The sequence below is a fragment of the Aptenodytes patagonicus genome, chromosome W (genome assembly GCF_965638725.1).
Source record: "Aptenodytes patagonicus chromosome W, bAptPat1.pri.cur, whole genome shotgun sequence".
In the NCBI taxonomy this organism is placed as follows: domain Eukaryota; kingdom Metazoa; phylum Chordata; class Aves; order Sphenisciformes; family Spheniscidae; genus Aptenodytes; species Aptenodytes patagonicus.
Window position 1 is genome coordinate 14102413 of NC_134981.1, and position 13088 is coordinate 14115500.

The window sequence follows — 13088 nt, forward strand, 5'->3', positions numbered from 1 at the left end:
CTTGAGAAATACAAAGGAGATGAGGCATTTTTGGTTTATTTAAAAATTACAAAAAAATGTAACATGGAAACTTGTGAAAAGTGAATAAAACCCTTTGTTTAAACGTGTAGAGTAGAAAGCCTGTAGTGCAATTTATAAAATAGAACACATTTTGGATGTGTGCTTCATCCCACTGTGAGAACGGATTCCTCGCCTCAAGTCTTGTTCTTTGGGGTCTGGATGGGACATTATAGGAACACATTCAAGTGCCCTTTTCTTCTGTACTTTTGTGCAAAACAATTCTGTAGACCCCTGTTATTGAGCTGTGTGCATCTCTTCCCTGGTTATTTTGAATGTGGTGTTCTGTGATTCCCAGATCTTCCAGAATATTTTTCACTTCACTTTCTTCCTCTTTGAGTGTACCGATCTCTGATAAATACTTTGGATCCAGTTTAAATGGCTGTAAAGGTTTGGGGTACCGTATCCCTTTCATTCATTCGCTGTTCATAATAAGTTTGACAGAGTATTGTTCGGTTGGTACTGGCTGAAGGACTCCTTTTATCAGTTTCTGGCAAGTTTGAGAGGCAGGGAGGCAAACTGTATGTCCCTTCAAGAATGCACTTTTCAGTTTGGCCACTGTATTTGCCTGAAATGGCATGATACCTGTTGTCGTAAGTTTAACAGGATTCCCAGTGCCCAGATAGCTATGTAAATGCTAACATAATTTTCATCTCGGAAGAGTTTGGGGGCAGCATAAGGAGGAGAGCCACAGAAAGTATTTAAAGTTTCATCTCTTTTACTTACTGTGCTGAATCCAAAGTCTCCCACCTTAACACAGGTGTTACTGGTGTGTAGAATACATTTCCTGCTTTCAAGTCCCGGTGAATAATATTGTTCTCATGCTATAGAACAAGAGGAAAACTTGGTATTAGCTTGTTCACAGGAAAGTTCTCAGGTGACTACCTCTAATCAATTAATTACCACACAGGAGAAAGGGAATTACTTTGGACAAAGTCAGAAATAAGCATTGCAATGAAATTGAAGAGTTAAGTTGAAGTTGTTTAAATACTTTAACTCTCTACTGATACAAAAACAATAGAGTAGATGGAGAAGATAAGGAGGATGCTGTTTTTATAATAGCAGTCTCTTGTTAACTAATATCAACTATTTTCATTAAGCAGATTTGTGATGGCATCATGGCTAATCCTACAAGACTAGATATCTTCATGTGCAAAATCTGTATTTTTTCAGAGTTCAGAATGCTTGCTTTTGCAATTACTACATTTCTATAATGATGTAAGTAACAAAAATAATTTTTTAACTAATTCCATTTTTGTATGTATTGTAAACTTGTGGACTCATGAAGTGAAAGCTTTTAGTTTACCAAGGCCATGAAGTGAATGTAATCACATAAAGTAAGAAAGTAGATTACACAACAGAATTGTAGCAAATGTCCTATGAAGAACTGGTGGCGGCAGGAGAAAAGGACCACAGACTTGTGCCTTGTGGTATTTCACATCCTTGCAGGACACCAAGTTTAGTGGTGTCTTCAAGTTTTAGAAATCTAATTAACTTGTACTCTTTTTCCTTGAAAATGGCAGTAGTAGTTAAGGACTCAAACTGAATTTGCTCTGCTTAGAGATACATCTGTCTTGATTAGGTAAGGGTTTAGCTTCATCTTTGAAATAACTAGGAGGAATGGATGTGTTTGAGCATTCTCTGCCCTACCCTTTGAAGTAACAAGGTGTATGTGTATCTGGAGGCAATAAGGAAACCCTTTGGCATCCTAAGATTTTTAAACTGTCATCAATAACAGGCAGGGATCTTCTGTCCTCGTGTGGATTGACAGCAGTGAGATGGGATTTAAGTAGCCTGGATTTGATGGCTTAGCAAAAATAAAATGTTTTTGCAGAAGTCTGTGTGAGTGAAGAAGTTGGCCAGCTTGGTAGTCTGGGTTTAATACTAAGAAATAGATGCGATCTTGAAACGTAAGTTCTAGTAGCTCCTGAATATGTGTCCTATGGAAAAAGTGTTGAAGCTAATCCATTGCTTACAGGACATCTGAGCATTTTGTCAAAATACATAAAAAATGCATACTGTTTACATATACCACGAGCAGTTTGCAATGTAGTTTCTAGACATCTGACCTAGGAACACTCTTGCTTTTGACTTTCAGAGCTTTTCAGGCTTTCAGAGCCTGAGGCTATTACGTGGCATATGAGAATATGAGCTACCGGAGGGCACCCTGAGACAACTTTAACAAATACTAGTGTCCTGGTTTTGGCTGGGATAGAGTTAATTTTCTTCCTAGTAGCTGGTATAGGGCTGTGTTTTGGATTTAGGATGAGAATAATGTTGATAACACACCGATGTTTTAGTTGTTCCTAAGTAGTACACTAGTCAAGGACTTTTCAGCTTCCCATGCTCTACTGACTGAGAAGGCTGGAGGTGTACAAGAAGCTGGGAGGGGGCACAGCCAGGACAGCTGACCCAAACTGGCCAAAGGGACATTCCATACCATGTGACGTCATGCTCAGTACATAAACTGGGGGAAAGCTGGCCGGGGGGGCCGCTGCTCGGGGACTGGCTGGGTATCGGTCAGCGGGTGGTGAGCAATTGTACTATGCATCACTTGCTTTCTATATTCTTTTTATTATTATTATTATTACTATTTTATTTCAATTATTAAACTGTCTTTATCTCTACCCATGAGTTTTCTCACTTTTACTCTTCCGATTCTCTCCCCCATCCCACTGGGGGGGGAAGAGTGAGTGAGCGGCTGTGTGCTGCTCAGTTGCCGGCTGAGGTTAAACCACGACAGTCCTTTTTGGTGCCCAACGTGGAGCTTGAAAGGTTTGAGATAACAACAGATTAACCAGAGTGTGTTAAGGAATTCATATCTGTTAACAGTTGCGGGTCACAATATTGATTCATCTGTTCTCGATATTAGTTTATCTGATCTGCACCATGCTCTTTTTTTTGCTGTACATGTTAAAGATTAGTGTTGGGTTTTGCAGTTTGCTGTGGTCTGCAGTGATTAGTGATGTTTTGCCTGGGAGGTTTGTTATTAAAACACTGGCCTTGAGCTTAATCTGGTATTTGAGCTTTGTATTGAAGCCATTACTGTACTTTGGGAACCACCTTGTGGAGACAATTAGCAATTATAGTTCTTCCTGAGTGGTTTTTTTTTTTATGGAGGAAATACAGAATGGCAGTGTCGCTACCTTCTTCTATGATGTTTCCTCCTTCATTACAGTAACTTGTCAGTATCTGGAACATCCTTGGGTAGTTAAGATACTTCTATTGGTATTTCTTGGGAATATTGTTTCAGTTTTGTCTAAGGTTAATAAGCAATTTAAGAATATCATCCAGAGATCTGCCCTGAGGCTGGATGGTTATGAGTGGCAGGGAGTGTGGGATAGCATGGGCCAGTACCTAGGACAGTGGGCACCCCCAGCGTTTTGGAACGTCACCCCTGAGCAAGTGCAGAATCCTGAAAAACTAGTAGAATATTTGGACAAAGTATGCTGTCACCCTGGCAACTCCAGAGAGATGGAGATCATTGCAACGTGCTGGGGCCTGGCCCATGCTTACCGAGCCCTGTTCAACACTATTCAGTACCCTCAAGGGGAAGAGAAGGTCTCTGGATCTGACGATAAAATGACGGGCCTTGCAGCCACCCTAACCCTGGCGACAGGCACTGTGGCTGAACCAAAGAACCAACTTGTGCTGGTATCAGTCGCCCCTATACACAAGAAGAAATATTGGAAGCGGAAGTCGGCTCGTTTAGTAAGGGATGAAGAAGCTTCTTCTAAAAGGGAGCAGGAGGAAGAAGTGGACGAGGCAGACTACCCCGCAGCAGAGCTATCACGAGAACAGGAGGAGGAGAACTGGCCGCTGATTGGGGAGGAAGAAGAGGAAGAACTCATAAACGAGGCAGTGACCACCCGATCCCTATCCCTGAGTGAGCTGCGAGATATACGAAAAGATTTCAGCCGTTGTCCAGGCGAGCATATTGTCACCTGCCTGCTCCGATGCTGGGATAATGGAGCCAGTAGCCTGGAATTAGAGGGTAGGGAAGCCAAGCAGCTGGGATCCCTTTCCAGGGAAGGGGGCATTGACAAAGCAATTGGAAAAGGGGCACAAGCCCTCAGCCTCTGGAGGCCACTCTGGTCAGGCGTGAAGGAAAGGTATCCCTTCAAGGAAGATGTTATATGTCACCCAGGCAAATGGACCACCATGGAGAGAGGTATCCAGTACCTGAGGGAATTAGCCATGCTGGAGGTGATTTATGATGAACAATGAACAACTATCCAAAGATCCAGATGAAGTCAAGTGCACACGACCCATGTGGCGGAAGTTTGTACGGAGCGCACCATCATTGTCATATGCCAACTCACTGGCAGTAATGACCTGGAAAGATGAAGAGGGACCAACAGTGGCTGAATTGGCTGGCCAACTCCGGGAATACAAAGAAAGTCTCTCTTCCTCCCTCGTCTCGGCTGTGGAGAAACTGTCCCGGAAGGTCCAGCAACTCGAAGAGGATAGGTCCTACTCCCCACCTGTATGGACCAGTATCTCATCTATTAGGAGTCGGCATTCTTTTGCTCAAGAGAGATGATATAAAGGGTACACACCACGGGGCACCCTATGGTTTTACCTGCGTGACCACGGAGAGGACATGAGGAAGTGGGATGGAAAACCTACTGCAGCCCTAGGGGCACGGGTACATGAATTGCAAGGGAAAACAATCACAAAAGGGGGTTCTTCCAGGAAAATTGCTGCTCCAGTTTCCAGTGAGCAGTTCCCCAGACAGAATAGAAGGGGCTGATCTTACTTCCGATCTCAATAAAGGGACTTCTGACTCGTATTTACAAGAAGTGAGTAACGGATACTATGACCAGGACTAGAGGGGCCCTGTCTCCAGCCAGGTGGAGGAAAGGGACAACCGGGTTTACTGGACTGTGTGGATTCGATGGCCTGGCCCATCAGACCCACAGGAGTATAAGGCTCTAGTAGACACCGGTGCACAGTGTACCCTAATGCCATCAAGCTACAAAGGGGCAGAACCCATCTGTGTTTCTGGAGTGACGGGGGATCCCAACAGCTAACTGTGTTGGAGGCTGAAGTGAGCCTAACTAGGAATGGGTGGCAGAAGCACCCCATTGTGACTGGCCCAGAGGCTCCGTGCATCCTTGGCATAGACTACCTCGGGAGAGGGTATTTCAAGGACCCAAAAGGGTACCAGTGGGCTTTTGGTATAGCTGCCTTGGAGACGGAGGAAATTAAACAGCTGTCCACCTTGCCTGGTCTCTCGGAGGACCCCTCTGTTGTGGGGTTGCTGAAGGTCGAAGAACAACAGGTGCCAATCGCTACCACCATGGTGCACCAGCAGCAATATCGCACCAACCGAGACTCCTTGATTCCCATCCATAAGCTAATTCGTCGACTGGAGAGCCAAGGAGTGATCAGCAAGACTCGCTCACCCTTTAAGAGTCCCATATGGCCAGTGCGGAAGTCTAATGGAGAGTGGAGACTGACAGTAGACTATTGTGGCCTGAACGAAGTCACGCCACCGCTGAGTGCTGCCATGCCGGACATGCTATAGAACTTCAGTATGAACTGGAGTCAAAAGCAGCCGAATGCTATGCCACAATTGATATTGCTAATGCATTTTTCTCAATCCCTTTGGCAGCAGAGTGCAGGCCACAGTTTGCTTTCACTTGGAGGGGCATCCAGTACACCTGGAACCGACTGCCCCAGGGGTGGAAACACAGCCCCACCATTTGCCATGGACTGATCCAGACTGCACTGGAACAGGGTGAGGCTCCAGAACACCTGCAATACATTGATGACATCATCGTGTGGGGCAACACAGCAGGAGAAGTTTTTGAAAAAGGGAAGGAAATAGTCCAAATCCTGCTGAAGGCCGGTTTTGCCATAAAACAAAGTAAGGTCAAGGGACCTGCACAGGAGATCCAGTTTTTAGGAATAAAATGGCAAGATGGACGTCCTCAGATCCCAATGGATGTGATCAACAAAATAACAGCCATGTCTCCACCAACTAGCAAAAAGGAAACACAAGCTTTCTTAGGCGTCGTGGGTTTTTGGAGAATGCTTATTCCAAATTACAGTCTGATTTTAAACCCTCTCTGTCAAGTGACCCGAAAGAAGAACGATTTCAAATGGGGCCCTGGGCAATGACAAGCTTTTGAACAAATTAAAGAGGAGATAGTTCACGCAGTAGCCCTGGGGCCAGTCCAGACAGGGCAAGATGTAAAAAATGTGCTCTACACCACAGCCGGGGAGAACGGCCCTACCTGGAGCCTCTGGCAGAAAGCACCAGGGGAGACTTGAGGTCGACCCCTAGGGTTTTGGAGTCGGGGATACAGAGGATCCGAGGCCCACTATACTCCAGCTGAAAAAGAGATACTGGCAGCATATGAAGGGGTTCGAGCTGCTTCGGAAGTCATTGGTACTGAAGCACAGCTCCTCCTGGCACCCCGACTGCCGGTGCTGGGCTGGATGTTCAGAGGGAGGGTCCCCTGTACACATCATGCAACTGATGCTATGTGGAGTAAGTGGGTCACGCTGATCACACAACGGGCTCGAATAGGAAACCCCAGTCGCCCAGGAATCCTGGAAGTGATCATGGATTGGCCAGAGGGCAAAGATTTTGGAATACCGCCAGAGGAGGAGGTGACGCATGCTGAGGAGGCCCCACTGTATAATGAATTGCTAGAAAATGAGAAGCAATATGCCCTGTTCACTGATGGGTCCTGTCGTCTTGTGGGAAAGCATCGGAGGTGGAAAGCTGCTGTATGGAGTCCCATGCGACAAGTGGCAGAAACTGCTGAAGGAGAAGGTGAATCGAGCCAATTTGCAAAAGTAAAGGCCATCCAGCTGGCTTTAGACATTGCTGACCGAGAAAAGTGGCCAGTGCTCTATCTCTAGACTGACTCATGGATGGTGGCAAATGCCCTGTGGGGGTAGCAATGGAAGCAGAGCAACTGGCAGCGCAGAGGCCAACCCATCTGGGCTGCCGCATTGTGGCAAGATATTGCTGCCTGGGTGGAGAACCTGGTTGTAAAAGTCCATCACGTAGATGCTCACGTACCCAAGAGTCAGGCCACTGAAGAACATCAAAACAACCAGCAGGTGGATCAGGCTGCTAAGATTGAAGTGGCTCAGGTGGATCTGGACTGGCAACAGAAGGGTGAATTATTTCTAGCTCGGTGGGCCCATGACACCTCAGGTCACCAAGGAAGAGATGCAACATACAGATGGGCTCGTGATCGAGGGGTGGACTTGACCATGGACACTATTGCGCAGGTTATCCATGAATGTGAAACATGCGCTGCGATCAAGCAAGCCAAGCAGTTAAAGCCCTGGTATGGAGGACGATGGCTGAAATATAAATATGGGGAGGCCTGGCAGATAGATCGATTAGATCACACTCCCACAAACCCGCCAAGGCAAGCGCCACGTGCTTACAATGGTGGAGGCAACCACCGGATGGCTGGAAACATATCCCGTGCCCCATGCCACTGCCCGGAACACTATCCTGGGCCTTGAAAAGCAAGTCCTATGGCGACATGGCACCCCAGAAAGAATTGAGTCAGACAACGGGACTCATTTCCGAAACAACCTCATAGACACCTGGGCCAAAGAGCACAGCATCGAGTGGGTATATCACATCCCTTGTCATGCACCAGCCTCCGGGAAAATTGAACGATACAATGGACTGTTAAAGACTACACTGAGAGCAATGGGTGGTGGGATGTTCAAACATTGGGATATGCATTTAGCAAAGACCACCTGGTTAGTCAACACGAGGGGATCTGCCAATTGAGCTGGCCCTGCCCAGTCAAACGTTTTACGTACTGTAGAAGGGGATAAAGTCCCTGTAGGGCACATAAAAAATATGCTGGGGAAGACAGTCTCGGTTATTCCTGCCTTGGGCAAAGGCAAACCCATCCGTGGGATTGCTTTTGCTCAAGGACCTGGGTGCACTTTGTGGGTAATGCGGAAGGATGGGGAAGTCTGATGTGTACCTCAAGGGGATTTGATTTTGGGTGAGAATAGCCAATGAATTAAATTGTATTATGTTAATTGCCATATCAAAGGTATTACACAGCATATAATATTACAATAAGAACCACCCAGATTAATGAAGAATGAACTTTGATGAAACCAAGCAAAGCACAGTGATGATGGAACCGGAACTGACTTCAACATGAAACAATCCAACACTGCATACCATCTTTTCTGCCCTGGAAGATTATTATGACAGATGGAGCCCAAAGTCATGGACTAAATGAACTCAACGAATGTTTTAGAGGGATGGCCTATAGACTAAGGGAATGATATCTGTGTGTATATATATCAAAAGGCAGGAAAAGGGGTGGTGATTAATGGGAATGTATTGGAAAGTGTGGGGACCTGGGCATGACATAGATGGTATAGAATAAGGGGTGGATACTGTCCTGGTTTTGGCTGGGATAGAGTTAATTTTCTTCCTAGTAGCTGGTACAGTGCTGTGTTTTGGATTTAGGATGAGAAGAAAGTTGATAACACGCTGATGTTTTAGTTGTTGCTAAGTAGTGCTTACACTAGTCAAGGACTTTTCAGCTTCTCATGCCCTGCCAGCGAGAAGCTGGGAGGGGGCACAGCCAGGACAGCTGACCCAAACTGGCCAAAGGGCTATTCCATACCATATGACGTCATGCTCAGTACATAAACTGGGGAAAGCTGGCCGGGGGGGCCGCTGCTCGGGGACTGGCTAGGCATCATTTGGCGGGTGGTGAGCAATTGCATCGTCCATCACTTGCTTTGTATATTCTTTTATTATTGTTGTTGTTGTTGTTATTTTATTTGAATTATTAAACTGTTCAACCCATGAGTTTTCTCACTTTTACTCTTCTGATTCTCTCCCTCATCCCACGGGGGGGTGGCAGGGGGAAGAGTGAGCGAGCAGCTGTGTGGTGCTCAGTTGCCAGCTGAGGTTAAACCATGACGACTAGTTTTACTTCTCAAACTTGCAGAACAGTCTTCCTCTGTTTATATGCTGTTGTTTTAAGTAGCTGTAGTTACTATGCAAGGTTCGGAGGAGATGGTACTGGAAGTAGTTAATTACCCTTTTCTGCCTTTATAAGATGCTTTAGGCTCTACACAAATAGCATCATCCTAAATCCAGTTGCAATACTGAAGACTAGGCAAGGGGAAGTGACTTGCTGGGTGTTAACTTCACAGATTTGTTCCAAAGCGAGGATCGGGAATTAACGGTCTTAAGTGCTAGTCTCCCACATTCATTAATAAGCAAGCTGGATGTTTGCAATACCTAACAAGCCTCTTCTCTGGAACGCTTTCTTCTAGCGGAAGAGTGACTGATCCTATGTTTTAAAATAGCTGGAGGAAAAAAATTTAACTTTGTTAGCTGTTGCCTACAGCAGCTTAAAGCAGACCAGGAGAATGCTGCTGTTAAAGGGATGGTTCCACTCACCAGATGTTCCCAGTTCAGTCTCCTCCCAAAAGCTGTCAACAGAGGCAGTAATTTGAGGTGGATGTGAAAGCTCTCTTAGATACCTTTAAGATAGCTCTTCTCTAGCTGTTTTGCTCTTCAGAAACATGGGCCTGAAATCTTGTTAACAGTAAACCTACTAGTTGAAAACCAAAAGATACATCCACAAAAGCTGCTAGAGTAGTGAGGGGCAACATGCCTGTGGAAGAAGAGCAACTTACCACATGCTTCACAGCAGCCACAATCTAGGAGAAGATTAGTTTACACTCTGTTTCTAGCAGCTTCCCTTTTGTACTGATTTTAGTGAAGAGCTCCCCACCTCCTGCATACTCCATCACCAGGAGCAGTTCTGAGAGTGTTTCTACCACTTCATACAGTCTGATGATATTTGGGTGGTGCAGTTTTTCCATGCTGGATATTTCATGAGATAGCAAACGTTGAGTCTTCTGATCTTAGCTTTGTCTTGTACAAAATCTTAATTGTGACTTTCTCATGAAAAGCATTTTTCTTTTCAGGTGTTAATTTTGTACCTATTGCATTTACTTACGCCATTGCTTGGTTATAGAAGTGCGATAAAATTTCGCCTCTGATCAGTATAAGCTAAACTGCAGAGGCCTACTAAGCCCTGTAAAGTTTCATAAACATCCATGTTCCTTTCTGTCTCCAGCATCCTATTCACTGCTGATGTAGCTAAAGGCTGGTAGAGTATTGCAAGGGCTAATCAAATCATCTGCTGTCTTAGTGTGCTCCACTGCTGTCAAGCTAATACATGTCTGATGGCCACAGTTACAGCATCTACTTTCGGTGTCTAATACTGGTAAAGAAAGTCTGTGCGTTCTCTTTCATTGTTAGCTTAGTGCTGTTCAGATGAGCTAGGCCTGAGCCTAGTACTTGCAGACTAATGGAGGTGTCAAATTTAGGTACTTTGTTTCAGAGAAGACAAACTTGGGGGTAATTTAGGGGCTCTGGCTATAACTCTGCAAGTTTATAATGGAAAGGTGTATTTAAGTTGGTGCGACTTACAGAACTTTTCCCTAACTTACCCCCACAAATTCTCAGTTACCAAAATCAGTGTTGTAGAGATTTGTCTTTAGCTATGTCAGTTTTTCCAACGCGTTCATGCATGAGTAGTTCTTGGTACTGTACAGAATACAGGAAAAGTACTTTTTTTTTTTTTTTTTTTTTTTTTTTTTTTTAAGGTCTGTATGCCACAGTGGACCATGAATCCACACCATGCAGATTTTATTCTGAGGAAGGGAAAAAAAGAAACTGAAGTAGAATAAGTTGCAGGGATCCTGTAAGACAGCAAATCTAGCTGTCTTACACTGTCCTAGTAATGCAAAGCTGCTGTTAAGTTCTGTGTGTTTCTGTAGCATATCTACAGTGAAGCCAAGGGCCACAAAACATAGATATACATCTGCAGCTGCACCACATCATCAGGGTAGCTCAGAGCAGTATGAATAGGTCACTCACAATTGCCCTTATATTTCTGTATTAACTGGTAGGTTATGGCTTTTGTATTCACTCTATTGAATACAGCTGGTATTTGAAGGATTAGTCTGGTTAAAATAGGTTTACAGTGGCTTTGTATAACTTATCAAGACAGCAAAATTAAACTGGATCATGGCAAAACCATCTGTTATTTCTGGGAAAAAGCTTTGGGGTTTTTTTTCCCCCAATAATATCTTAGTCAATCATTCATAGATTTCTTAACAATTAATCATTTTTTATCAAATCTTTTAGAAAAAGACTTCACCTTGGTTTTTAGTACATGGGGGTAAATTACAAAAGAAGTTAGTACCATTTACTTCTTGCTTTAAGAGAAGAGTAAGAAGGCCAAGTATGTGTGTTTTGGTATAAAAACATTCAAAATGTTTTTACTTAATATTATAAAGTTATTTAATGTGAGCTTTCACACCTCTGCAGTCTGGGCTGAAAGAGGTGGTCAGAGAAAATAACAGATAATATGGCATGAAGGCTTTGGGGCATCTCTCGTTCTCTCACCTGTTAAGATGATGGAGAGAAGGAGAATCAATCAAATTGGAAAGGAAAGACTATGAGAAAAACTGGAGATAGTAGTGTACAAAGATGCAGGGAAAACTAGTCATCCATGAGGGAAAACAAGAACAGTTTCTATTATTGCCAGACAGGGGCAGAAGAAGAAACAGGATACATGAAGACAGGTTCTTAGTTATACGTATAACTGAAGTGTTTGCTGCAGTTGCCTAGCCTTTTTCGTTCTTCCTAGAAGCAGCATATAGGGTGCTTTACTTACAAAAAGAAAAATAATTGATAGTTCACCACAACCTTCTACACTGGTTTGGCTGTACCAAAGCTCATTTTCCTGCACCTGCTCAGCCCACACCTATATCCCCTGTCACAGCTTTTTACATTAATGAACCCCCTGCAAATGAGTCAGTAAAGCAGGCATAAAATTTCTCAACAAAATTACTGTGACCAAATAAAAGCCTCGTCCATATTAGTAAAATTTGCTATGAAACAAAGGAAGCCTTGCTAACTCTGGCTGCAGGCAGGAACATGCCTAGCCAGGCTGCCCTGGGGCTTTAGCACCTATAGCCCTGCAGCCCATGAGCTGGGGCAGGGAAGAGGGCAGATGGACAGGAGGAGTTGTAGGAGGGGAGGCACAACATTGGTTGGTTTGTGGTTTGTTTGGGTTTTTTGGGGGGGTTTTTTTGGGTTTTTTTGTTTTTTTTTTTCAAAACTGTGGGGGTGCTTGAGCCATGGGGCAAGATGTGTTAACTCCCCAAAGCGCAGAGACTAATTTTTCTTGTAATAGCTGCAATCTAGAGAAAATGTTTCTGGCTGCTTTAAAGACTAATCCAAACCTAAGCATTTATCTGTGACTCTGCCTATAGATTCACACAACAACAACAACAACAACAAAAGGCACATACAACCTATATGTGTACTTAAAGTTCAGATAGCATCTTTCTTCGCAAGAGGTCCATTTGTAGGGTGCTCAGCACGCAGGTGACCCACACGGTGCCGCCTACCTTTGGTTAGGGAATGAATTCTAAGCTTCACTTGAGAAATTCCCACTTCCTATTTCTCCTCTGATTCAATAGAAGCCAATTCTCTTTCCCAGGGTTAATTCTTTCACCACTTTGTCATTCTGGGACATAGCCTGCATTAGTTTCTCAAATGGGGTCAGCCTGTGCTGCCTGCCCTCTTCATCTCAATAGCCCTCCAGGTGCCCATTGTCCTCTCCGCTGTCCTCATGATGCCACCTGGCATAGCGGTGTTTTCCAAGACCTCTGCCATTCACATATCCTGTTGTCATAGTCTGTAGGGTAATCACATCCCCATTTAACAAGATGTCCCAATAAGGAGTTTAAATTAAATAATTCTATATGAATATGCAATCCTGCACATAATGGACACTGTGACAAACTTAGCAAAAAAAGCAGCTTACTGAAAGTCCAAGGATTAGTTTGGAAATTACTTCAAAAACAAATCTGGCATATCTACATATTGCAGTTCTGTTCAAAATCAGAGATAAAACTGGAAGCTGTTTACGTCCACCTCTCACTAACCGATTTAGTGTGTCAGGATCTTCATCTACAAGGTA

The 13088-nt window shown here is 44.2% G+C and overlaps 1 pseudogene; it reads right to left on the bottom strand.

Moving 5' to 3' along the window:
• Window positions 1-27: 27 nt before the first annotated feature.
• Window positions 28-12800, bottom strand: LOC143171971 (serine/threonine-protein kinase NIM1-like; annotated as a pseudogene).
• Between the last annotated feature and the right edge of the window lie 288 nt (window positions 12801-13088).